Source organism: Pteropus medius, unplaced genomic scaffold (genome assembly GCF_902729225.1).
Source record: "Pteropus medius unplaced genomic scaffold, Ma_sr-lr_union100, whole genome shotgun sequence".
Lineage (NCBI taxonomy): Eukaryota > Metazoa > Chordata > Mammalia > Chiroptera > Pteropodidae > Pteropus > Pteropus medius.
In genome coordinates this window covers 20,867,587-20,895,227 of record NW_024354502.1, presented here as the reverse complement: position 1 = coordinate 20,895,227, position 27,641 = coordinate 20,867,587, and the positions used below count along the sequence as shown (strand labels likewise).

At 38.0% G+C, this 27,641-nt stretch overlaps 1 pseudogene; it reads right to left on the bottom strand.

The window, feature by feature from the left end:
* Positions 1 to 5,430: 5,430 nt before the first annotated feature.
* LOC120595586 (60S ribosomal protein L17-like) overlaps positions 5,431 to 27,641 on the bottom strand; it is a 34,098-nt pseudogene continuing 11,887 nt past the window's right edge.

The window sequence follows — 27,641 nt, the reverse complement described above, 5'->3', positions numbered from 1 at the left end:
ATTGCTGAAATTTATTGATTCTTAGATACACATTTTTTCATATTTAACATCTCTGAAATTACAATGTCTCATAGACAAGATGTAGCAGTGGCTGTCTGCCCATGTGCCAACTTGCTTTATATTTCTGATGGCACAATGGACAATGGCAAGCCAACAATGTTTCATTCAGCAAATAATCTAAGGATCATTTCAGGAGGTAATGTAATCTTGGTCAATTTCTGAAACCCTCTGTTGACACTGGGAAAGGTAAGAAAGAACCTGCATTAGAACTTGTGGATGAGGGGGGATGGACTCACTGGCTTGGAGTAAAATTCTTGAAAGAGTTGTTTAAAGAAATACTCATAACTGACACTCCTGGTGACGTAGAGGATAATTGTGTTTGGAAAAACGGGACGCGTTTTGTAAGTGAAATGAAACATATTTTGTAAGATTGAATTCTGAATAAGAACTTTGGGGAATACTTTAACCTATTTATTTATCTTACATTTCCTTTTGTGTTACGCACAGTCGATACATGATAAAAATCAATGTGTTAAATTTTTTGTTAACAATCGATAATAATTAAAATAGTTGTGTTAAGCATTGGCAATGGCGGCTTCAGTCTCTACTCCTGGCTCTATATTGATGGAAGTAATTTACTTAATCCCGGATAAACTGTGAAAATTAATGATCACTTGGGGAATCTCACCTGGAAAACATCCCATGTCTTCAGCACAAGGAATTTTTCTCATGATGATTCTCAGAGTCTTGGTAGAGGTTCTTTTCCTTTGTGCCTCTAATCAAGTCTATGCACACTTTCTGCAGGGGTTTTCCTTTGCAGCTGGTTAGTATGACTCTAATCCGCAAATCACCTGCTCTGGCTCTGTGACTGACCTGTTCTTGGGTGAGAGTTAACTGCCAGGAGTAAGGGGCTGCTAGGTCTTTCGATCATTATAAAATAAAAATGCTAAGTGATACAAAAACACTATGTCTTAGTTTAATTGATGGCATCCATTTCCCCCTTTTGAGTGGTGCTAATACACAGGTGCATCTTGTACTCAGTGACATCTCAGATTTGATGAAATATGGTAGCTTCAGTTTTGGAGGGGTGTGAGTCAGGGAGCCACTTAGACATAGAAGTACATGAGGTCATTATGTTATTGTTGCGTATTTTCATTTTGAACTCAGTCTTATAGGAGGCTGACTCTATCAATGGATCTAATTCTCTCTTAGGTTTCTGCATTTTTTTTTTTTTTCCGTATACTCTTTAGCTGGATGTTCCTAATTGTACTTACTTTTGAAGCCAGGCTATAGAATTTTACTATAGTCTTTATTAAATTTCATTTTATGGGTTCTGGTCTGTTATTCCCATCCGCTAAGATCATTCTGAAGCACGATTCTCTCATTTACCATACTAACTATCCCTCCTTCTAGCTTTCTGCCATCTGTAAATTTGATAAGCCCAACTTCTATACCTTTATCCAAGTCACTAATAAAAATGTGGAGCATCTCTGGGAAAATTTTGTAGACCCATTAGTGAACCCCTTAGATTGGCATAAGTCCACAGATCAGCTCTGTCTGGATGGCGTTTTACTCAGTTGTGATTATATCTGGAATACAGTGCAGTTGTTAGGTACCCAGGCTTTGCTCTCTGAGCAGACCCCTCAAATTCTAACTCCACCATAGCCCAGTTATAGGACACTGGGTGAATTACCTGATGAATCTCTGCTTAGTTTCCTCACCTGTAAAATAGGACGATTATTTTTGCTCTTTGGGGGATGGGTTGAAGATTAAAGGAATTAGTACTCACAAAACACTTAGCACAGTTCCTGACATATATTAGGCTCTCAATAAATATTAATGGTTAGTCCTATCAATTTTCTCAGATTTCTTCATCTTGCCCAATGCCTATCAAAAGACTCTTTGTCAAATGCCTAATGACCCAGCATAAGCTAAGTTCATCATTCTACTGTTCTAGCAGACTTGTTGAAAAAAGAAATGAGGTCAGTTTAGTATGTGAAGTTTCTTATTTATAATATATAACTTGAATATTTTCAACAAGGGGTTGATGCAACTTAAAATACAAGATACATACACATTAATTGTGTGACTCCAGGCTGAAGCTTAATGATCAACGCTCCATTTTTAAGTGCTTACAAACACTGTTTGTTAACTCTTGTCAAAAGTTTGTTAGAAATCCATATAAAAATGACAGTTCTATATTTTCTTGAATCTCTCTTTTTACCACGCAATGGCAACCAATATTTGCCTACCTCTAAGCTTCTAGTATTTCTGCCATTCTCAATGATTTCTTAAAGATTGATGTTGATATTTATATTATATTTGCAAGTTATTTCATTATCCTGGATGTATTTCATAGGTTTTACAGAATTAGACTCATTTGAAGTACCTGGTACTCTCTTACATCACCTCATTTATCTTTGGCTTCATTTCCTCATAGATTGTTGGTTCATCCTTAAAAGTGGTGGTTTGAAGTCTTCAGAGGACATAAGAATCTCTTAGAGGAGGCAGATCTTGTTAAAAATGCATGTTCCCAGACTGCTCTCAGAGATTCAGGCTTAATAAATTTAAAATGGGGCCTGGGAATATACATTTTGACAAACACCCTAATTCTGATTCAGCACCCTGTGAGAAACACTTTATATAGAAGAAAATGATGGGGAATAATTTGGTATTAATCTTTTCTTATAATCTGTTAGCATTACATATCTCTCCCAAGAAATATATCCTAGTCTTACTTGGTTGGTCTTTTTGGTCCAAACATAGCTTATAAAAAGCCCTTTTGTTGAGTATTTCACAAACCTCAGATTATTCTGGGCTTTGACCTTTCTGACACTACTCACAAAGCTTGTACCTTTTAAAAATAATTGCTCTTGGCTATGGACCATTTCTGTCATCGTTAGTATGAGCGCATGGAGTGCTCTCTGTGCAACCCTACCTTGGCTTCTTCAGATGCCCACAGCCCAGTAGCCTATACACTGTGGCATTCGGCCAGATTCGCTGATAATGAGATGAAGGCTGGGGACTATAGAGAGTAGAGCTATATGGGCTACTTCTCAGGATACCTTTATGAAATCACAAACAAACAAAAAGCCTGCACTTTACACACCGCTTGACATATAATAGTCATTCAATAAATATTTGTTGCACTAAGCCAAGGATAACAAATATCTGACAGGCCTGCCAACACTCCTTATTCTGTATTGGGCAGACATTGCTAATGGATCTTAGAGCTCTTTTCCTCCTGAGCCTGGAAGCAAGTTCAATATTCTTCAAAACATGACTTTCCATCAAATTAACCAGAACTGGTTTGCAAAATAAAATCTATTTGCCAATTCTAAATAAATAGAAACCTTTTTCTCTTACAGTTCAGTTAACTCCATTTGTGAAATTTTAAAAAAGAAAAAACTTACAAATATAAAATAAGACTTAAAAAGTCAAGTTGGTATGATAAATACTATGGGAAAAATACAGGGAATTACACTGAAAGGATATGGCATAGCCAGCTTCTCACAATAAGCAGGCGTCTATGTTTTCCAGCTTTTTAGATTCTAGAATGGTACTAACAACATAATAATGAGAATGATACTAAAACTCAGCATCTCATCTTATGAGATTAGCAAAGTCTGAAACCTTTCAAATAATGATTCGAATACAATAGAAACAGGGCCCACATTTACATTTCAGTTGAATCCTAAATAGTGTGTAAGTTGAGAGTCCTGGCTTCTAACATATATCAGGAGGCAGGGATGACATAATTTGTGCTTAAAGGGAGATAAATAAAAGCAGGGCTGTCCGGGGAGCATTTTCCTTCCTCCTGATGTAAGGATGAGGCACGAGAACTGGATGTTAAACCAAGCTGCATTCAGAGTCTGTGCTGCAGGAAACCCACAGAACAAAGGAAGATTCTGCTGGGATTACTAACAACCATTTACCCATACCGAGAAGGGAAAACAGAGTTTTTAAGTCATACTCTACATAAAATAAACCCAACCATTCATTCCCTGCTTCCAAGCCATAGGGAACCTAGCTATCAGAGGCTGGGATGCTAGCATGCCTTTAACGCTGCATGCCCTGCCTTTCACCCTACATACCCATACCGTTAAAGGAAAGTAGGTAAACAAAGCCTTTAGAAGTCTGTAATTCACAGAAACTGAGAATGATATATAAACTGACTCCCTGAACACTCTGGGGTCTCTCTCAGTCCCTATCAGTCTCTCTTATTCTGTCTATAGAGCATTATTCCTTTTCTAATAAACTTTCCTTTTGTCTCTAACTCTGGCATGCACTTGAATTCTTTCCTGTGCTCAGTCAAGAACCCTCCCTCTCTCAGTGCAGGACTTCAGTCCCCACTCAGGGAGATTTGCCCCGTCCTGCATCACTCCCACTCCCTTTACCTCCCTCTCCATACACCATTTGAACCCTGATTATTATCTATCACTTAACAATCTTGACAGTTCCATTTTGCACTGATAAAAGTTCTCTTTTGTGTATCTACATAACTTACCTGAAGTGGGCTGCTCTGAAGTAAAGCCAGACTCCTCTGACTCTTTCAAACATGGCCGCTGTAGTTGTTTTCTTTTAAGATTCTAGTTTAACTCCTAGATTGAAGTCTAAAGGGCTTAAAGGTATATTCTGAGCACTTATAAGCTCTGAATTTTCTGGAGTCAGTCTCCGAGGGAAATTGAGTTTTAAGCGGCTATAGGACAGAAATGCTTATTTATTGGATACCGCTGATGAGTAAGATTCTCCAAATAAAGAAAAATTTAAAGATAAATGTTTAACTTTAATCCCTTATAAATGTAGAAAATGGATTAAAAACATTACATCCCTCTCTGCTTCAGAAACAGCCTTACTGGTTTGAAGCTGCGTAGGATCAGCACCAAGAGCACAGATGTTTGTTCGCTATTCTGTGGAGAAGAGCAGTGAGCCTCCCATGAGCTGTTGAGAGTATTAGCCTAAAGATCTCCAATGTACCTCTTCTTGAGATTTTAGGCAGATTTTTATAGCCTCGTCTACTCTCTTCTCGTGGAGCTGTCAGATGCCATTCCTGGCTGTTATAATAAACCCTCCTTTCAAAATGCATGTTTTCTTTTTAAGTTAGCTTCTAAAGGTTTATGGGCTAGAAAACTGGAGAATGAAGTTTCTTTGAATTGTGTATAAAATAAGAATTAATAAGCTATGTTATTAAGGATGAGGTCTTAGAGATTTTCTGATGAATAAAGTACTTTAAATTAGGTGACGAAACTTTTGCCATCTAATTAGACTATGTAGAGTCATTGTATAATTACTCTTGGATTCTTGGGTGGTTGAGTTTGTTGAAAAAGTAATTTTTGGATAATGTTGCAATTTTAACATAATTTAGTAGTAATCAGAAAATTAAATTTTTTAAAAAACTTTTTTTTTTTTTTAAATTTTTATTAACATTTGTTTGATGCTAAATTTACTCCTGGGCCATAAGTTTTTGTTTGTTCAGTTTCTTCTGGGATATCTTTTTCTTCTGTGTGACCTGCTCTTCTGGTTTAGGAAAAATTTATGCTTTTTCAGTGAGGATCATCTCAGTGCGGCAGGGAGAGCTCATGTAGGGGTTAATCCACCTACGAGCTCTGTCAGTTCTGCGAGTCATCTTGGGAGCTTTGCTCTGGATGTGTTCAATGACCAGAGAATCTACATTTAAACCCTTAAGTTCAGCTTTACTCTTTGCATTTTCAATCATGTACAGCAAAAATTCAGCACTCTTTTTTGGGCCACTGACCCTGCAATCAGCCCCACTGTTTGGCCTGGCCACACCTGCCAACTCCACCATGGTAACGACGGAATGGCACACATTGCTCCTGTAAAGTGACATCCTTCAGATACTTGGTATGCACACCCTTGATGGCCTGGGCAGTTTCATAGGTGTTCTTAAAGTGAACACGAAGGTTTGAACCTCTTGATTTGCATAATTTTGTTGGGTTTTCTGGGTCAAGTGAATAGTGAATCACTTTCAGAGTTTACCTCGGGCCACTTACAGGAAGAACTTAAAAAACATTTCTTAGAAAATTTCAGATATAGTCCTGAAAAGTTTTATGCAATTTAATTTTATGGGAACCTTGCAATAATTCTTTTCCTGAAGTAAAGAAGACTTTAAAAATATGTGCTTGCTTTTGCACATGATAGCTTGCTTAGAGCAAGCAGGTCATGTTGGTTTTTAGTTTCTAAGTACACAGTTTACCCAAATCTAGGAAGATCAGGGAAGAACTTCCATTTCCAGGAATAAGGCAGATTAGGGATCAAACCAATCTCCCACTAAAAACAACCAAAAATACTAAAATTTTCTTAAAACATCAAAGACTTGACAAAATAGTAAGAAACTAAAGTCCAAAATCAAAGAGAAGACAAGATCTCTGAAAGTTAAGTGACATCCTAAAGCTGTTTTTGAACTGAGAGCATTTGCCAATTTGGGTAAACTTGAATTTTGGTTCTGAGGGTTTCTCAGGATAGGGGGACAGAATCAAAGCCCAGGGCCCACCTCTTCCCTCACTAATATAGGTCAAACCCTCAGTGCAAGTGTGAAACAAAAGTAAATGTGCCTCTACCCTCAGGCCCAAGAAACTATAGGGAAAGTTGCCCTTATGCTGAGCAGAGCAAGACACATGGTAATGGTAGAGACCTGCTTTGAGAAGTTATAACTGCAAGTTGGCACTTTCACAGCTTCCAAATCTATATTGCTTTGGTGGTCAAAATACATAAATAAACAACAACAAAAAACTATGAAACCACAACCCCCCCAAGTTGTAAATTCAATTTAAAGTGATTTCGTTTAAAATACCCCTCTGTGCCTAGCAAGGACAAAGGAGAGTTCTCTTTGAAGGAAATTAGTGTCATCCAGTCTTCAAAGAATCACCCTGAATAAATTTTTAAGGAAAATAAGCAGCATAAAGTAAAAAAATAACTAAGCCTACAATGACGTAAACCATCAAGAATGAAAATAGAGTTTATAAAAGCAACTATGCTTACTAAATTCAAAGAAAAAAATTTTTAAAAAATGTAAAGAAATGAAACAATAAAAAGTAACCTAGCAGGTTTTAAAAAGTAGCAAATAGAACTTATCGAAATAAAAAATACAATAACCAAAATTAGAAACTCAATAAGCACTTTCGACACAACTGAAGAGAGAATCAGAAGATTGAAATATAGATCAGAAAAAGTAATTCAGTGGTTATTCAGTGTATAGTAAAGAGACACAACAATATTGCAAATACAAAAGAAAGGTTAAGAGACAGAGGGAACAGAGTGAAAATGTCTAGCATTCATTTAACGATTCTCAGAAGGAGAGGAAAAAAGGGCTTAGATAAAGACAATATTTGAAGAAATAATGGCTAAGAATTTTTCAGAACCGGTCAAAGACATCAATCCACAGATTCAAAAATAATAAGCAGGGAAAATAAAAAGAAATCTATACCTACATTTATCATTGTGAAACTTTAACAAACCAAAGACAAACAAGGTACCAAATGAACCAGAGAAAAAGATGATTCTTAAAGTAATCACAACTAGATAATAACAGAATTGTCTATACTAACAATGAAAGTAATGAAAGAAACCAGAATCCAGTGGAATAAAACCATCGATACACTTAAATAATTTCCAACCTAGAATTCTACACCCAGCAAAAGTATTTTTCAAGAACGAGACTAAAATAAAGTCATTTTTAGATAGATCAAAGCAGAGAAAGTTTGTCACCAGAATACTCTAATTTAAAACATTTCCTTTAAATAGAAAAGTGATCTCACAAGGAAGACCTGAGATAGAAGAAGAAAGAGCAGATAGAAAAGCAAAGAAAGTTATAAATATATGGATACATCTAAGCGAACACTAACTGTTTTATAATAATATCTTAAAGGGTAAAACTTACAACAATAAAACAAGATAAAATTAAAATATCTGATAAAAGGAACATGTCAGGAAGGGTAAATGGAATTAAAATGTTTTAAGGTCTTTGAACTATGTGGGAGAAGAGTAAAGACATTAATTAATTTTAGAATTTAAGTTAAGGATGCATATTAATATCCAAAATAATCACTAAAAATAGAGAGTATATAATTTCCACACTAGTAGAAGGAAAATAATGGAATAATTTAAAAAACTTTTTAAAACAATCCAAGAAGGCAACAAAGGAAAGAAAAGGTAACACATAATAGACGAGACAAATATAAATTAGGTGATGTTTTAAAAAAAGGATAAAAATTGTATGATTACATCAATGGATGCAGGAAATGTTTGACAAAATCCAGGATCCATTTATGATAAAAACTCTCAGCAAAGTGGAATATAGAGAACATACTTCAAAATAGTAAAAGCCATATATGACAAACCCATAGCTAACATCATACTCAATGGGGAATAGCTAAAAGTGTTTTCCTTAAGATCACTTTCATCACTTTTATTCATCAAAGTACTAGAGTCCTAGCCACAGCAGTCAGACAAAAATAAATAAATAAATAAATAAATAAATAAATAAATAAATAATAAATAAGTGAAAGAAAATAAAAGGCGTCCAATTGGAAAGGAAGAAGTAAAACTGTCATTGTTTGCAGTTGGAATAATACTACATAGAGAGAACCCTAAAGAATCCACCAAAAAACTGTTGCAACTGATAAATGAATTCAGTCAAGTAGCAAGATAAAAAAATTAATATTCCAGAATCAACTGCATTTTTATACACCAATAATGAACTATCAGAGGAAATTAAGGAAACAATCTCATTTACAATTGCATCCACAAAAAGTACCTAGGAATAAATTTAACCAAGAAGATAAAAGACCTGTACTTGAAAAATTATAAGACATTGAAGAAAGAAATTGAAGAAGATACCAATAAATGGAAGCATATACTGTGCTCATGGATAGGAAAAATTAACATCTTTAAAATGTCCATTCCACTCAAAGCAATCCATTGATTTAATGAAATCCCTAAGAAAACACTAGCGGCATTTTTCACAGAACTAGAACAAATAATTCTAAAATTTATATAGATCCACAACAGACCCCAAATAGCCACAGCAATCTTGAAAAGAAGAACAAAGTTGGAAATATCATGCTCCCTAACATCAAACTATACTACAAGGCCATAGTGATCAAAATAGCATGGTACTGGCATAAAAACAGACGTGTAGATCAATAGGACAGAATAGAGAGCCCCCAAATAAACCCACACTTATATGGTCAGTTAATCTATGACAAAGGAGGCAAGAATATACAATGGGGTAAAGACAGTCTACTCAATAAAAGGTATTGGGAAAACTGGACTGATACATGAAAAACTGAAACTAGATCACCTTCTTACACCATATACAGGAATAAACTCAAAATGGATTAAAGACTTAAGTGTAGCACTAAAACCATAAAATTCCTGCATGAAAACATAGGCAGTAAACTCTTTGATATTGGTCTTATAAATATATTTTTAAATGTTTCTCCTCAGGCAAGAACAACAAAATAAAAAATAAACAAATGGATCTATATTAGACGAAAAAGCTTTTGCATAGTGAAGGAAACCATCAACAAAACAAAAAGGCAATCTACATAATGAGGGTAGATATTTGCAAATGATATATCAGATAAGGTATTAATATCCAAAATACATAAAGAACTTACACAATTCGACATAAAAAAAAACAAATAATTCAATTTAAAAATGGACAGAAGATCTGAACAGACATTTCATCAAAGAAGATATGCAGATGATGAACAGGTACATAACAAGGTGCTCAGCTTCACTAATCACAGGGAAATGCAGGTAAAAACCACAATGAGATATTACCTCACACCTGTTAGAATAGTTATTATCAAAAAGACAGGAAACAGCGAGTTTCCTGGGGATGTGGAGAAAAGAGAACCTTCACACACTGTTGGTGGGATTGCAAATTGGTACAGCCACTATGGAAAGTGATTTGGAGATTCCTCAAAAATTTTAAATTAGAACTACCTATGACCCAGCAATTGCACGTCTGGGCATTTATTCAAAGAAAACCAAAACTCAAAAAAATTTCAAAAAGATATATGCACCCCTATGTTCATTACAGCACTATTTACAATAGCCAAGATATGGAAGCAACCTAAGTGTCTATCAATAGACAACTGGTTAAAGAAAAAGTGGTGCATATATACAATGGAATATTCCTCAGCCATAAAAAAAAAAAAGAATGAAATTTACCATATGTGACAACATGGGTGAACCTAGAAGGTACTGTGATGAGTGAAATAAGTCAGACAGTGAAAGGCAAATACCATATGATTTCACTTATATGTGGAATCTAAAGATCAAATAAACAAACAAAACAGAAACAGAGTCATAGATACAGATAAGAAACTGATGGTTGCCAGATGGGAGGGGGGGTTGAAGATCTGGATAAAAAAAGGTGAAGGGATTAAAAAGTACAAATTGGGAGTTATGAAGCAGTCATAGAAATGTAAAGTACAGCATATAAAATATAGTCAATAATATTGTAATAATTATGGATGGTGCCAGGTGGTACTAGATATATTGGGAGATCACTTCGTTAGTTATGTAAATGTCTAACCACTATGTAAAAAAATTTTTTGAACAATCCAAGAAGGCAAAAAAAGAAAGAAAAGGTAACACATAATAGATAAGACAAATATAAATGAGATGGTGGTTTAAATTTCAATATATAAATAATTTTATTAAATGTAAGTTTATTGTATGAGCAAAAGAATATATACAATATGATTCCATATATTTAAAGTTAAAAAACAGACATAACTAAAGGAAATTATTTAGGGGTTGTGTTAAGAGTATTGATTGTTCACCCTTGTGATCTCATGGCTGACGGGGAGCTGTAGCTCTCTGTTGCTACCCAGCATCACAAGAGAGTATCGTACCACGTATCACTATCTCAGAAAAAGCTCAAAGTTCAAAATTCAGAGTATTGTTTATACTGAATGCCTATCACTTTTATACAATCATCAAGTCAAAAAATCGTAGGATGAACCATTGTAAGTCAGGGACCATCTGTATATCTACATCTTTGTGGCAAAGCAACCGATAAAAGCAAGGAAATGATTGTCACAGAAGTCAGGATGGTGGTGCCTCCAGTGCTCAGGAAGACAGACAAGGGTGGCAAGGCTCTGATGCCCTGGCAATTCTATTTCTTGACATGGATGCAGGTTACACACATAACAATTATTCTTAAACCACACATGTTTTTATGAACTTTTTCCATAATAGCAAATACTTCATAATAATAAAAAAATGTTAAAAAGTAAAAATAAATACCAGGAAGTCTGTAATTTAAGCAAAATTCACAGAATATTTAATAAGTAATGAGTTTCTAATAATTAAGAATCATATTATCCAATCCATAGGATATCCTGCTCCTTACAGTGCCCCCTTAATGCCTCCTGGCATTTGACCTCTTCTCTGCTCATTAATAACCCCACATAGTTGAGAATAGAAAGAATCTGGAGAAACAAAATCCATGTGTGGGTTCTTACTAATTATATGGACATGGGAAAGTTGCTTAAACTCTTGGTTTCTTACTCAATAAAATGGAGGTAATAGTGGTATGTTACTCTATAAAGTCATTATAGGAAATAAATGAGATAAAACACTAAGCACAATACCTATCTAAAAGCGCCACCTCTTTTTTATTTCATTTATCCACCCTCATCCCCGCCAAAATAATGATTATGGAGGACTTGTCTTGTATCAGGTCCTTTACTGAGTTCTGAGAATTCAAAGACAAATAAATCATGGCCCCATCTTCAAAGAGTTCTTAGTTTAGCAGATGAAAAATAGATTATTGTAATGCAAAGGGTTAGCAGTACAACTAAAGTATAAACAACGGGCATCGTAGGGGAAGAAGTCATTAACAGGGTGTGTGGTGGAGTAAGGGGCCTAGGCAGAGCAGCCTGCCCAGAGGCAACACTTGAACGAAGTCTTGAAGGTTGAGTAGGATTTTGCCAGCTGGAGAAGAGAGGGATATTTCTGTAAAAGAATCGGTATGGGCAAGCTTGAAAGGAGATAATGGACTGGGGAAATGGCAAGTTGGTGGGTGTTAGAGCTTTGAGGAGGGAGATGAAGTTGGAGCAATCAGCTGGGGTCAGAAATCAAAAGGCCCCATTCACCATGTGAAAGAGTTGGGATCTTCTCTAGGCAGTGGGGGGCTGATGTATGTAAAGGGTAAGATAATCTGAGCCATATTTTAGAAATACCACTCTGTCTTCATGCAGATGGGTGAGAAAGATTCTGAAGACCACTCCCTGCAGTCGTTCAGGTAAGAGGGCTTGAACTAAGGCAGTGGCCTTAGAATGAATAAAGGGGACATGGAGTCAAAAAAACATTTAGGAGGGAGAATTGAGTAGACTTGGAAACTTGTTGATTCAGGGTGGAGGTAATGACCAGATCTATGGCATGTGCTAATAATAATGGTGGATAATAATACCATTAGCCGAATTGGGGGAGATAAACAGAGCAAGTTGTGGGTGAAGATAATAAGAATTTTATTTTGATTTACTTAGTTCGAGGTGCCTGTGATACATCTAGGTGGAGATTTCTAGTATAGAGCTGGAAATTTTGTTTTGAAACTTCAAAGAAAAATGAATTGTGGACATGGAGATATTGGAAGTCATAAACATATAAATAAAGATTGAAGCCAGAGGAGTGTGTGGGTGGCCCAAACAATCAATATATTTGTCAAATCTACTTGAAAGTAATGAGTAGAATGCTCACCAAAGGGTCCTTTTCCTTAGCATGGATTTTGGACCTAGATTAAGAATGTTTCCACAAAATATCTCTTTTTAGCCCAAGATCATATTAATCTCTCCTTAGAATAACTACTAATGACTTGAGTCCATGTTACAACTTCATTCTAGAATGTTGGATTTTACCAAATTTCATTTCAGAATGAGATACGTGTGGAAAGTTTTATTAGAGTATTCTGATAGGCAAATCTTGTACCTAGATACTAATTAAGTACAAAGTTTGCACAAAATTAATGTAATAGTAAAAGTTCTGAGGATGTCAAGACTTATACTCTTCTCAGATGGAAATTCAGTGAGAAACATTAAAAATTTTCAGCATAAATAAAAAATTTCTTATATTTAAATTTTTCATCATCTAACATTGTGATTTTCAACAACATATTTTGGAGGTTTAAGATCTTTTGAAGCTAGAATTAGAAGTTTTAACCCTGGAAGAAACCTTAGAGGTAATTTAATCTAATCCTTTAAGTTTTCAAATAGATACTAAAGAGAAAATGCCATGCTGTGGTCACTTGGCCTGCGATGAGTGACTATGTCTCCTGATCCTTAAATCATTCCTCTCCACACTATCTATCCTTCAATCTAGCTGAAGTTTCAGAATAAAAATGATCTAAACCTCAGCTGTCCAAATGAAAGCTTTTAATTTATTTGTGAATTTAACACATATCTGTGACACTTGGAGCTAGATAAGAACAAAAGCCAAATGTGATTAAGATTCTTCCTTTGCCTCATTCTGTCACAGGCTTCTTGGCAGAATGCATTATCAGAGTCCAACAAGGACAGACCTGGAGGATAGGACAATGACAAGAGTCTGATCTCAAGTAGAGATGCCAGATTTAGCAAATAAAAATAAGAGGATGCCCAGTTAAATTTGAACTTCAGATAAATAATGAATACTTTTTTAACATAAGTATGTCCCATGCAATATTTAGGACATACTTACTTAAAAAGTATTCACTGTTTATCTGCAATTGAAATTTAACTGGGAGTCGTGTGTTTTATTTGGCATCCCTAATCTTGAGGTCAAGAACCATAGACTTTCAAGCACTTAAAGATGAGTGAGGAAGATTGAGTTAGACCCACCTCACTAATGGTAGCTGATGTTTTACAAAATTTCAAATTTCAAATCATCCTAAAACTTTTAGCTAGACTCATCAAGAAAAAAAGACGGCTCAATTAAATAAAATAAGAAAGAAATGAGAAGTTATAACAGATACCTCAGAAATACAAAGTACCATAAGAGACTACTATAAACAATTATATGCCAACCAATAGAACAAGTTAGAAGAAATGGAGAAATTCCTAAAACATACAATCTTCCAAGACTGAATTCTAGAGAAATAGAAAATCAGAATAGACCAATTATTAATAGGGAGATTGAATCAATAACTAAAACCTCCCAACGAGCAAACGTCTGGAACCAGACAGCTTCACTAGTGAATTCTACCAAACATTTAAACAATATTTAATACATATCCTTCTCAAACTCATCCAAAAACTTGAAGAGGAAGGAATGTTTCCAAACTCATTTTATGATATCAGGGCCAGCATTACCATGATATCAAAACCAGGCAAGGATGAGACAAAAAAAGAAAATTACGGGCCGATATCTCTGATGAACATAAATTCAAAAATCTTCAACAAAATGTTAGCAAACTAAATTAGACAATATAGTAAAAGGATTATACACCTTTTACTTAATAAGCAAGTGGGATTTATTACAGGGACACAAGATGGTTCAACATTCACAAATCAATCAATGTGATATACCACCTTAATAAAATGAAGGCTAAAAATCATATGATCTTCTTAATAGGTTGTGCAGTAAAAGCGTTTCACAAATTTAACATCCATTTATGATAAGAACTTTCAACACAGTAGGTGTAGAGGCAATGTATTGCAACATAACAATGGCCGTATATGACAAACCCACAGCTAACATACTCAAGAGTGAAAAGCTGAAAGCTTTTCCTCTGAGATCAGGAACGAGATGCCCGCTCTTGACACTTTTATTGAACATAATATTGGAAGTCCTGGCTAGAGCAATTAGGCAAGAAATAGAAGTAAAAGGTGTCCATTAAAAATAGAACTACCATATAATCTAGCTATTCCACTTCTGGGTATTTATCCAAAGAAAACAAAAACACTAATCTGAAAAGATGAACTCCTATGTCCATTGCAGCATTATTTACAATAGCCAAGATATGGACACAAACTAAGGGTTTGTTGATGAATGAATGGATAAGGAAGATGTGGTGTATACACACACATGCACACACACTCAAAGGAATACTACTCAGCCGTAAAAAAAGAAGAAAATCTTGCCATTTGCAACAGTGTGGATGGGCCTTGAGTATTATGCTAAGTAAAATAAGTAAGACAGAGAAAGACAATAACATTACGATTTCACTTATATGAGGAATCTAAAAAAAATTAAAAAATAAAACCAAAGACAAAAAGAAAACAAAATAAAACTCATAAATACAGAGAACAGATTGGTGGCTACCAGAGGGGAAGGGGGCGGAGGGTGCACAATATGGATTAAGGGGGTCGATTGTATGGTGATGAATGGTAACTAGACTTACTGTGGTGATCACTTTGTAGTATTGAATTATTATGTTATATACCTGAAACTAATATAATGTTATATGCCAATATTACCTCAATAAATTGTTTTAAAAAATCATTCTAGGAACTGCTACTCCGTGCGAAAGTGAAGGAGGTGTCATGCTGTGCCATGGCCATCCCCCCACCCCAAGTGTAGTACAGTGTGAGACAATTCTTCCACATTAGCAGGGATGGTACTGGAGCGGGTGGGAGGTATGGACACAGAGTCTCCATCACTGTGTTCTAGAGCAGCTGCATCCTCTCCTATGTCTTTAATAGTGCAGACTGAATTTGCAGGCACAGAATCAAAATTCATTATGTAACCAGTGATTACAAAATCAAAGCTAAAATGTAGAACAATACAAAGTTTCATCACCGAAAACCATAAAAAAGAAGACTTCTGCAAGACAGTGTCTCCTGGGGTCCAAGGCCATGGCCCTGTACGTAAGCCTCATTTAACAAAAAGGCTGAGCATTAAAGTCTCACCAGGCAACGGAGAGCCTCGTCACAAAACCAGGGCTGAGTGATGAGGGCAATGAAATGCCAGCCGTGTGTCAGCATATTAGCAGAGTTTGTCTACATGCTCAGCAGCAGTAAGATGTCATAACAACACTCACTCTAAGAATGATTTTCAAATTCAGCTACAATGGCCACACAGCAATGCCAAACCTAAGCTGTGAGTCTAGGTATGAAATTACCTCCCCATGTGGCTCAGGTGTCCTTGGTTGGAAGGGGTGAGAATATGATGGCAGCAGTGGCAGTGGCAGTGGGGGAAGGTTAGAAGTGATTGGGCAAATCTGGGGAGGAACACATTTAATTAATAGAATCGGAGTATAGTTGTAAGCATATTTGTAAAGTCACACCTAGAGCCATGGCCAAATTTTCCCATAATAGCATTGTAAATCATGTAGTCGGCTTCAGTTTGATCTGTGATTCTAAACAGAAATGCTCTTTCATGACATTTGAGCCTAATATTTTTTAAAAATTCATCATTACACTAGATGACTTTGGCCTGCCAATTTCAGATCTCCTTTCATTTTCTATCCTTGCGATTCTTGGATGTTGTGCATTCAAAACTTTTTTCTTGGCTTTAGGCTCTGGGTTTCAACACCACAATGCCAACAGGAAAGAGCATGGTACAGGACCTTCCTGTCTGGAGATTCTTCTCCCAAGTGACAGACTGGTGGAAGGGGAGTAGGAACTTAGAGTTTCAAAGTGACAAGAGCAAGAGCAGAATCAGTCTTTATTTGTGTCTTTAGTAATAAATTCTAGTCTGTATTTCCAGAGCATTGACAGAGTGCTAGGCATCGTTGCAAGCCCCTCACACACATTACCTTCCTTAGTGCTTCCAGCAACCCCAAAGGAGCAGGTCCCATCAATCCCTCATCCAGATTCCACCCAGTTTCCAGGTAGGTTTCAGAATGGTTCACATTTCTGAGAGACAAATCCGTGCATATACTGTATTATTCATAACAGCCCCCCTCCCTGCCACGTAAGGTCTAGGGCAACATCCTTCATCAAACGTATTAATATTTATGCAGCAAACATATAGATAGTCATGCTCTTAAGTAGATAAATAAAAACTGTATAAAGTCTTACATCAGTTCAGGTCAGGTTTTGCCATCAAATGAATTTCATTTCATGCAAGCTTAAAAAGAGCTCTTTTTAGAGCTCTTTGGGTTCCAGAATGGCTGACATAATGGATCTGGAATGTTATTATTCCCACTGTGTAGATGACAAAACTGAGGTTTGTAGATATTGAGAACCTATCCAAGGTCGGACCATGAATGCCGGAACTGGGTTTGGACCCAGTGTGATTATGTACATACTATTCCATGTTTTAACCTCTGCTTTAACTCCAAACCTCCACAGGCAGGAGATAAAAGTATTCAGATCAATCAAGTTCATTTCCATGAAAAACCACTTATTGCTGACATTCAAATACATTTTCGTCGAGAATGATGAATAGATTTTCTTATAAACTGAAGGCTAGAGAACATTTCCTATTGGGACACCTTCTCAAAGAGGTTAAAACGAAACAAAACAAAATACCAGTCACGTTGGGGAGGGGAGAAGAAGGGTGTGTGACTTTCCTGTTCTCACTAAGAAAAGACTTTGTTCTCTTCTGTTCTTTCCAACTCATGTGCTTTCTTCTTTGGTTCTGCTTCTGCTCTAATAGACTCACAGCCTCTTTCCCCAGGAGCTGTTGCCATCTCCCACTGCTGCTGCCCCAGGGCCTGCTGTTCTTTTTTGCCTCGTCCTCTTTCCTTAGTCCAGTCTCTCTGTACCTTGTCATCGGCCCCAGTGTTCGAGGTTCCCACCAATCTTTCTGTCATCCACTTATTTCACTATGTGAACCCAGTGCAATAGCCACCTGCTCACATAATAGCAGAGAACTAGGATAATTTCACATAAACATTCTCAGCCTCATTCTAGAACTTAGAAGTTTATCATTCCAATTGAAGTAAAAGAGGCTGTTTCAGGGGATTGCAGGAGACCGAAGTGAGGCTCTGTGTGTGTGTGTGTGTGTGTGTGTGTGTGTGTGTGTGTGTGTGTGCACGTGTGTCTATCTCTGTATTGTGTGCATGTCTCTGTTGGGGTGTGTGCCTAGGTGTGTTATTGCTGCTTTGTCAAGGCTCCTGCCTCCTCTAAGTCACCAAGAATGTGAACGCCTGGCCAGCTACTCAGCAAGACATCGGATTCCAGAGATCCGAGTAGAAAAGCAGGGAGAGACTGACTTTTGGCCCTGAATCTGCATTTCAGCTAGGGCTAGGCCTTGACTAAATTATCTTCACTGGCCACTTGCCCTGGATAATGAGTTGTGAGCTTGTGATGAATCAACATGTCTTTGATTGAGTTTGCCTTTACATTTTTTTCAATTAAGTATATTGTCCTTCTTTGGATATGTCTGAAATATATCCAGACTCTGGTGGGGCAGAGCATTTGCCAGCGTTTGTTCAGGTTATTCGGTGGAGTTTCAGCATGGGCAAAAAAAAAAAAAAAAAAAAGAAAGAACGAAAGAACGAAAGAATGAACGAACGAACGAACGAACGAAAGAAAGAAAAAGAAAAGAAAACCAAAATACTGAGTAGAAAGTGGATCTGTCCCCTTTTAAAATTTTGTTTTTCCACAGAAGTCTCTTCTTGTGAAATTCCACTTACCCCTCATGTTCTTATGAAAGATACTCTTTTGTTCTTCAAGTTATGGGAAAACAAACCATGGAAAGTAATGGGAATGCCACTGATTTTCACTAAGGGTTGATGAATGCTTGGGTCAAATCTCTTAATTATAGAGATCAAAGAATAATACATTTTAACTCAAAGTTGTTTTTTTCTTCAAAAGAATAGACCTCAGTGAAAACATGTATTTCCTAACGCAATAAAGAAATCTGTGACAATCTGCTCTACTAGCTAATTTACTCAGTTTCATGTTTGTTTAAATTGCACACGGTGTGGTGGGTCTTGTCCTCCCTGCATTTTTTACAACTCAAGCCAGTGAAATACCAACGAAGATGTTCACGGCATGGTTTCTCCTGCCAGTGAAGTGGCCCCTCATGTCTTCCTCATGTACGTTCTGCCGTAACTGTGTACCCCACACTCACAGCTCCCTTCAGAGCCTCTCTTCTCTCGCCTTTGATTCCAGCTCATTTTTTCTGCCCTCACCATTGCGGACTTGGCAACTCGGCTTTTATTCTCAGCTTCCCCGATTTTTTTACTCTATACACCATCCCTCTGTGGTTATCCATTGCTATGACTTGATTGCACACCTGGGAGTTAGAGACCCCATTGTGTACCCAGTCCCAGTGAGCTCCAGAGCTAAGAAGTCAACTGCCTCCCCTTGAATTGTCTGTTGGGATATTCCACAGGCACCTCAAACTCAACATGTACCAAAGTATACTTGTTATCCACAGCTGTCCTTCTTCCCACCATAACTGCCAACTCTCTCCTCCTCTTTCTCACATCTATCCTTCTCTTAGACTACAAGTTTAACTGAGGAACCTACCATTTACCCATCTCCTAAGCCGGGGTCATCCTCCATGACTCCTTCATCCCTTGAGCCCATTCAGGCATTCTGTTCTGCCAACTCTGCTTCCCATTCAGCTTCAGAAACCATTCCTCTTCTCCATCCCACTGCCATTGTCTTAGTGTAGATCTTCCTACTCTCTCTTCTGCACTACAAGACCACCCGGCACTCCCCGCTTCAGCCCTGCATTAGCCTCCCTCCCATCCACCCTAACCCTTACACCAAACCAGCCATCACACTGTACTGTCCACTGGAGCTAACTTTCTCAAACACAAATCTGATATCTTAAAACTCTTCAGGTGTTCCCCTTCATTTACAAAATTAAGTCCTGCCACTTTAGCACTATATTCGCCTCTTCCCCCATCCACATTCCAGCCCTATTGTCTGCCTTTTCTCTTGCCATGTCTTGCCTTGCATGTTTAAATAATCTGATCCTTCTTGCTGATCCTTGAACATAGCATGTGGCTCAAATCTTTGGGTCTCTGTACATGAAATTCCCTCTACCTAGAATGTTTTTTCCCCTCCACTACTTAGAAAATGCCTATAGTACAGGGTCATTCATGTCAACAAACATTAATCGAGGGTCTACTATGTGCCTTAAGACTATGTGAGGCAGTGAAGACAAAAATTGAGAAGGCATGTTTCTTTTACCAACCCTCTGATTGAGACATTTCTTCTTGAAGCTCCCCATAAACATTCCCTCTCCATCTCTACCACTTATGCACAGTAGACCATTTTTTTCTACTTTGTACATACTTCTTTCATTGCACTGACATGATACAGTTTTGTTTTTGTTTTTTTTTTTCTTTTGCATAGACCCAGAACCAATGCCCATAACTTTGGAGAGGAAGTGTGTAATTTAAGGAACATGTGGGTACTGATATCTGCATGGTAGGCAGAATCCTAAAACATCTCCCAAGATTCCTGCCCCTTGGTATGCATGCCCTCCCCTTGAATGTGGGCAGGACTTGTGAGTCTGATGGGATTTTACTCCAATGGATAAGAAAAGATTTGGAGCAGCACAGATGCTCTCCCATTGGCCATGGAAAGCCACAGAGCAAGGAACGATGGGCAACCTTTAGGAGCTCAGAACTTCAGTTCTACAATCGTAAACATGTGGCATTTTGCCAACAACCAGGGAAGTTGGCAGAGGACCCCAGTCCTCATATGATACTGCGGTCCTGGCTGACATCTTGATTTCAGTCTCATGAGACCTGAGCAGAGAGCCCAGCTAAACTGTTCCCAAATTTCTGACCTATAGAGACTGTGAGATAATAAATGAGTATTTTTTTAAGCTACTAAGTTTGTGGTAATTTGTTATGCAACAAGAAAAAAGCTAATACAATCTGATAGGCAGGTGCTGAATTTCATGAGATCTTGGATTTTACCCTTCTAAGACTCATCTTCCTCATCTGTAAAACGGAAATAGTAATACCTACTTTATGGTACATCTGTGAGGGTTAAATGTGTTGGAAACATGAAGTACCAAAAAACATCAGTTCCTTGAAGGCAAAGGCCATGCTTCTGCCTAGTATACCCGACACCTAGCAGCATGCCTGCACAGGGAAGGCATTCAATACATTTCAGTTGAACGAATGAACAGTGCTCAGAGTGTCTTTAAACACAAGTATAAACCCAAGACTTTCCTTCTTCATGTTTTTTTCTAACTTAGCGCTGATATAGTCCTACTTCACTCATATGTGAAACTAGGAACCATCTTGATGGTCTCTCATATGCCTTCTAGTTGCAAATTCTATAATGCTGATGAATCTTGAGATTAGGTCCAAGACCCAAGCTCCAAATCACCCCACTCTGCTGTCTGGAAAGTTCACTTGGGATTGACCAGGGATTTAGGGATTCCTGCACATTATCATGCTGAAATTTCTAGGTAATGGTGAGTCTTCAGAGCTCCCCTGTTATTCCAGGGAGGTACAGAATGACTTGGTAAATCTAGCTTTGGGCCTTACAGGGCCAGGATAATTCCCAGTCATGTTGCACCAATATCCATTCATGGGTTAGAGGCTCTTGGTTTTGGGGGTCCCAAATGAAACAGCAGAGGCAGAAGACCAGAAAGGAAAGGAATCTACACTCTGCAGAATCTCTTCCCACTGCCTTCTTTTTGATCTGTCATAGTCCTAATTTAATATCCTTTCACCAGGCTGCTTCACAGAATACTTCTGAAAATTAGAATGATTTTCTTCATTCATTTGTTAAATAGCAATTGAAAAACTACTCTGTACCAGGCACCTAAAATAATAAATGAAATGACCTAGATCAACGAGAATAATGAGGAAAGAGGTTTGAGAGCAATGGGAAGAGAGTGAAAGAAAGTTCTGATGTGTTTCTTATGCTCATGCCAACAATTAAATCTTAAGATGTGCCTTCCTGTTTCTTAATTCCAAATTCCAGATGAAAGTGGTGTAAAAACCACACCACTTTACTTGAGTAAAGCTGAACACTTGGCAATCCCATATACCAGTAAGTCCCAGATATGCTTACCAAAACATCTTGTGATAATTGGCAAATGTCACACACCTCATTTCACTGTTTATTCCTGAACTTGCCTTTCTGCCATAACCCAGCCATTTCTTATTGGTTGGTGGGATATTAACATTACTGAAATCCTGTCAACATTTTTGCTCCTTCCCAATATTAGCATGATTCCCTGACCCATCCTTTCAGCATATGGCATAGTCCCCAGGCCTAAGAGCCTTCCATTTTAGCCTAGTAGAGCTAAAAGCTCAGGATCCCTTTGTTCACCCTTCTGCTGGCCACCACTATGTTTATAACACAAGGACACATGCCACCTTAGAAAACTGACTTAGTAAGGATTTGCCTAGGCTACATTTTCAGACTTACTTTCTGTATTTTTAAAGGTCTATTTAGGTTTGGCAGGAATGTGCCTGTACATGCACACACACACGTGCCCACAAGTGTACAAATCACTAGCATAAATTATATTTGGGGCCAGTCTCCTAGATCACCAAGAATGTTCCCTGATCCACAGATGCTGTGGACTGGCCACGCTGAAAAGCAGTACTCTAGGATGAAAGACAATCTTTGCTGAAAATGAGTTCACAGGGGCTGTTTTGTCCTTGGGAGGACCGAGTCTCAGTTTTCTTGAATGCATGTCTCACCAAAGAATTCTGTCACTCTTTCCTGGGATCATTATATGCCCCATTTACTGTCGTAAACTGGTATATGACATTGTGACCCTATTCCAGACCCTATTTATAGCAACACCATACCTAACAGCTAAGGGATAATTATACTCTCTTATCCTTTTGAAGAGCCTTTTAACAAAAGATTTCAGGGAATTTTAACAAACAAACAAGCCCACTGCTTCCTCCTCCCATTGGACAGGTGGAGAAGCTGAGGCATAGTGAAGCTTAAAGAACATAGTCAGAAGATGAGTCAGAAATGGAGCAGGGCTGTACCTGGTTATACCTGCTTTCTCACCTGTGGCTTAACCCTTGCCATCACAGACCTCCCAGAAAGGCGTAGCCTCTTTACGGCTTCTCTGTTGAGTAAACATTGCAATGAGCTTTCAGTGCTTCCCCAGGTTGCATGAATTTGTGTCTCTGAGAGGAGAAGAAGCTTTGTATGGTTCAAAGGGCCCCTTGGTTGACACTGGTTTCCCCGGGCAGGTTTATTTGCAGTCCTCAGAATCCAGCCTCTTTGTAATGTGATCGTTGTTAGATTACTGCTTAGAAAGTCCCTACCCAACTCCTACCCCCGTTTGGGGCAGCAAAACTATTTGAGATGCTGGAGTCAACTGTTTCACCTGCTGTCATGTATCCCAGTCTCATGAAGATAAGCTTTGGTAAACTTGCTGTCCCTCCACTTTCCACGTTGCCATCATCTCCATGTCTGGATTCTTTTTCACAGTGGAGCTCTTTGTTATGCCCTGGTCTGAAGGGAGAATTTGGAGCAATGACACTTCTCTCTCTACCGAGAATGAGACTTAATACTAGTCAAGATCTCACAGAATTTAGAGTTTTACAGAGATAAAGGCAAATGAGAAATGCTCCCAAGGATAAGAAAACAGAGGGACCTCTGATTCCATCACAACGACCATTCCACCAGACTCCCAGAAAACAGCTTCCATTGACACCTGGCGATCATTCCTTCCCATCTTCACAGTAAGGGACTGTATGGATGTTCTTAAAATGTAGGTGTGAGTGAAAGCAGATTCGGTTCCCATTTTTCCTTTGGTAGATAATAAGCTATGAATGCTTTCTTTAAGATTATTTGTAAATGTGCCCAGAGGTTAGTGAAAAATGAGAACATTTGATACAGAAAATAATACCAGCTTTGTGTGTTTCCCCGGAAGTTACCTAAGTTTGGATCCTAAGCTGGAATCATTTTCTCCAAAACCTTAAAAGACAGAGAAACTCAGTATAACCTAGAAAAGTAATGTTTATACACAAAGGAACTCCTCAATTATCCGTAGATAAGTAAGCCTTCAGAGAAAATCACATTCAGAAAAAAAATCTGAGCAGTTAAAACAGTCGTGACAAAGCCCAAGCATTTAAGCATCCAACTAAGAGAGAGGCCATGATCATTCTTCAGGCTTATTGACTCTTAGTTTACGCACACGTCTACAAGACACAGTTATCTGACTTTTTAGACCTCAGCTAATAGAAAAAGGAACATTCGAAAAAGGAATACTGAAGCAAGCAGGCATGAGATAACAGAAGTGACAGCCAGGAGTGATAGCTAGAAAAGAGACAAAAACAATTGTGTTAAAGCATAATTTAAGAATTGCTAGCCATAGCCATTACCATGATTCATTTAGAAACAGTTAGATCATGTTCATTATCCTTTGTATATCCTTTTAGGTCTTTTGTCCAAAGGTGGTTCCAAGGGTGAGCTGCAAGCATATGAAACAGTATCTAAGATGGAACGTGACCTTTTTCAACAAGGAAGGAGTCACAGGTTACTCCGACTCATTTCTGTCATGCTAATGGGGTAGGAAAGGCGCTGGCTTCCTGCCTGACTCACTCTCTGTTTGTAAGTTGTCCCTGGCTTCACAGGCTGCTTCTCCTCCAGTAAAAAGGAGGAAGAAGCTCACGAATACCTGGTAGGGAGTCTTGGAGACCTTTGATGGAAGATTCTAAAACAAGGTCCAGCTTCATAACAGCGCAATTAGGCTTTAGGTTAATTGCTGCAGAGAAGCTGTAAAAGCACCTTTTTGTAACTCAGACAAAATAGCGCGAGGGTGTTTGTGTTTGGCAGTAATGATACAACACCTAGAGACACAGGGGAGGCCCACACAAACCCTGGAGATGGGCATAAGAGAAGGTTTGCTCCTCCAGCCCTCCCTCCGCACTAGTCCCAGCAAGGGGGGACCACTGGGAGGAGGCAGCTTCCAGCTGACCCCTTGCAAGCTTTTTTGTTTATTGACATCCCCTCCAGGGAACTGAAACAGCCCAAGCAGCCTTCCTGACACCTGTGTGGGGCAAGCGTCTTAGATGCCAGCAAGGCAAGCTGCTGAAGTGCAGGGGTGGGGCCAATTCTCTCCATGCCCCACCCCTGCCACTCATGCCCTGCACACCCTTCCACCTCCTTCTAGGCCATGGGTTGGATACTGGAGATGCCAACGTGAGGGTGAGAGGTGACAATACTAAACGCCAGTGGAGGTTTTTCTCACATTTCCTTGTTCTAGTCTGCACTGTCCAATAGGAAGCTACCTGCCACATGTAGCTATTACACACTTGAAATGTGCCTAGTGCAACTGATGTGCTGTGAGCATAAAACATACACCGAAATTTGAAGACTTAGTGCAAAAAAAAAAAAAAGTGATCTCAATAACTCTTTCATACTGATTGCAGGTTGAAATAATATTCTGAATATATTGTGTTAAATAAAATATAATATTAAAATTAATGTCATTTGTTACTTTTTACATTTTTTAATGAGGCTACTAGAAAATTGAAAAATATATATGTATGTGGTTTGCATGTGTGGTTCACATGAACTCTTTATTGGCCAGTGCGGTGGCAAGTGGCTCTAACCTACTCACGCAGCTCAGCTAACTGCCTTAGGGAGAAGGAGGAGGCCTCAGAGAAAACAGAGTCTTTTATGGCCTTTCAGATTCGATGGTTTGGGCTTATGGCGAAAAAGAAGCACTCTGACAAAGGTAGATGCGGGAGAATCATCCATGATGATATGGGGCAAGGCTCTCTAGCTACCCTCCCACCCTCCCAGATCAGGTAAAGATTCCTGAGGTTGGAGGGAAGGAAGTGAGAAGGTTGGTGAGGAAGAGAGAACTTAGGTTCTAGTGTGTCTCTGAGAAAGGGGAATGGGGTCAGCCACATCACAAACATACACTGAGCACCTGGTATGTATGTCTAAGGCACTGTTCTAGGTGCTGGGTTCCTATAGTGAAAAGCAGAGTCCCTATTCCATGGGGCATGTGAGACAGAAAACAAACATGTGAACAAATAAATAAGAAAATTCTGGATATTGCTAAGTGTTATAAAGACTGTCTGATGGGTTGGTGGGGCTGGAAAGCATTACTATTTGGGCCCCAATCTTCTACCCTTTCTGTTAAATGAACTTTCTAAGAATGCCTCTTCCTAGTCATTTTAGCCTTCTACATTCTTTTTTTTAAAAGACTATTTTTAGAAGTAGTTTTAGGTTCACAGCAAAACTGAGCAGAATGTACAGAGATTTCTCATATACAACCTGCTCCCACGTGCACAGCCTCCCCCATTAGCAACTTTCCCTCCACAGTGGTGCATTCGTTACAAGTGATGACACATCATAGTCACCCAAATTCCATAGTTTTCATAGGGTTCATGCTTTGTATTGTACAGTCTATGGGTTTGGACCAATATAGTATCATACAGATTAATTTCACTGCCCTAAAAAGCCTTTGTACTCTGCCTACGCATCCCTCTAACCTCTGGCAACCACCGATCTTTCCATTGTCTCTATAGTTTTGCCTTTTCTAGTATGCCACATAGTATGAAACATACAGTATTTAGCCTTTCCAGATTGGTTTCTTTCACTTAGAAATATACATTTAAGGTTCCTTGATGTCTTTACATGGCTTGATAGATCATTTCTTTTTAGCACTGAATAATATTTCATTGCCTAGATGTACCACATTTTTTCCATTAATGTACTGAAGGACATCTTGGTTGCTTTCAATTTTTTGGCAATTATGAATAAAGCTGCTGTAAACATCTGTGTGCAGGTTTTTGTGTGGACATACGCTTTCAACTCCTTTGGACAAATACCAAGGAGTATGATTGCCGAATCATAAAGTAAGAGTATGTTCAGTTTTGTAAGAAACCACTAAACTGCCTTCCAAAGAAGCTGCACCATTTCACATTCCCATCAGCAGTATATCAGAGCTTCCGTTGCTCCATATCCTCTCCAGCATTTGGTGTAGTCAATGTTCCAGATTTTGCCATTCTAATAGGTGTGAAGTAGTAGCTCATTGTTTTAATTTGCATTTCCCTGATGACATATGATGTAGAGTATCCTTTCATTTGCTAATTTGCCATCTGTTTATCTTCTTTTGTGAGGCATCTGTTAAGGTCTTGGGCCCACTTTTTAATCAGGTTGTTTTCTTATTGTTGAGTTTTAAGCGTTCTTTGTATAATTTGGTTAACAGTCCTTTGTCAGATCTCCCAGTCTGTGGCTTGTCTTCTCATTCTCTTGACATTGTCACAGAGCAGAAGTTTTTAATCTTAATTAAGTCCAGCTTATCAATTATTGTTTTCATGGATTATGTCTTCGTGTTGTATCTAAAAAGGCATACCACATTCAGGATCATCTAGGTTTTTTTTCCTCTTATCTTTTAGGAATACGATAGTTTTGCTTTTTTATATTTATGTCTAAAATCCATTTGAAGTTCATTTTTATGAAAAGTATAAGGTCTGTTTCTAGATTCATTTTTTTTCACATGTGGATGTCCAGTTGTTCCGGTGCCATTTTAAAAAAGTTATATGTAATTGACTTGTAAATTCATTTTATTTATTTACACTTTTCAACTGTGCCTCTGAATGTAATTTCTCCTTCGAAGTTCTTGCTAACGTGCCAACATAGTAAGTCTACCCTTCAAGCTTTAGCCAACATTTAGGTTTTCTTGCTATAATTAAAATAAAAAATGTGATATTTAATACGCCCTGCAGAGAAGTAGGAGACCCACTGGAAGTCTTAAAATAATTGGTAATAATCTAGTTAGCTAGATATTAAAATTTTTCTTTGCGTTTATAATTTAGTGTTTTT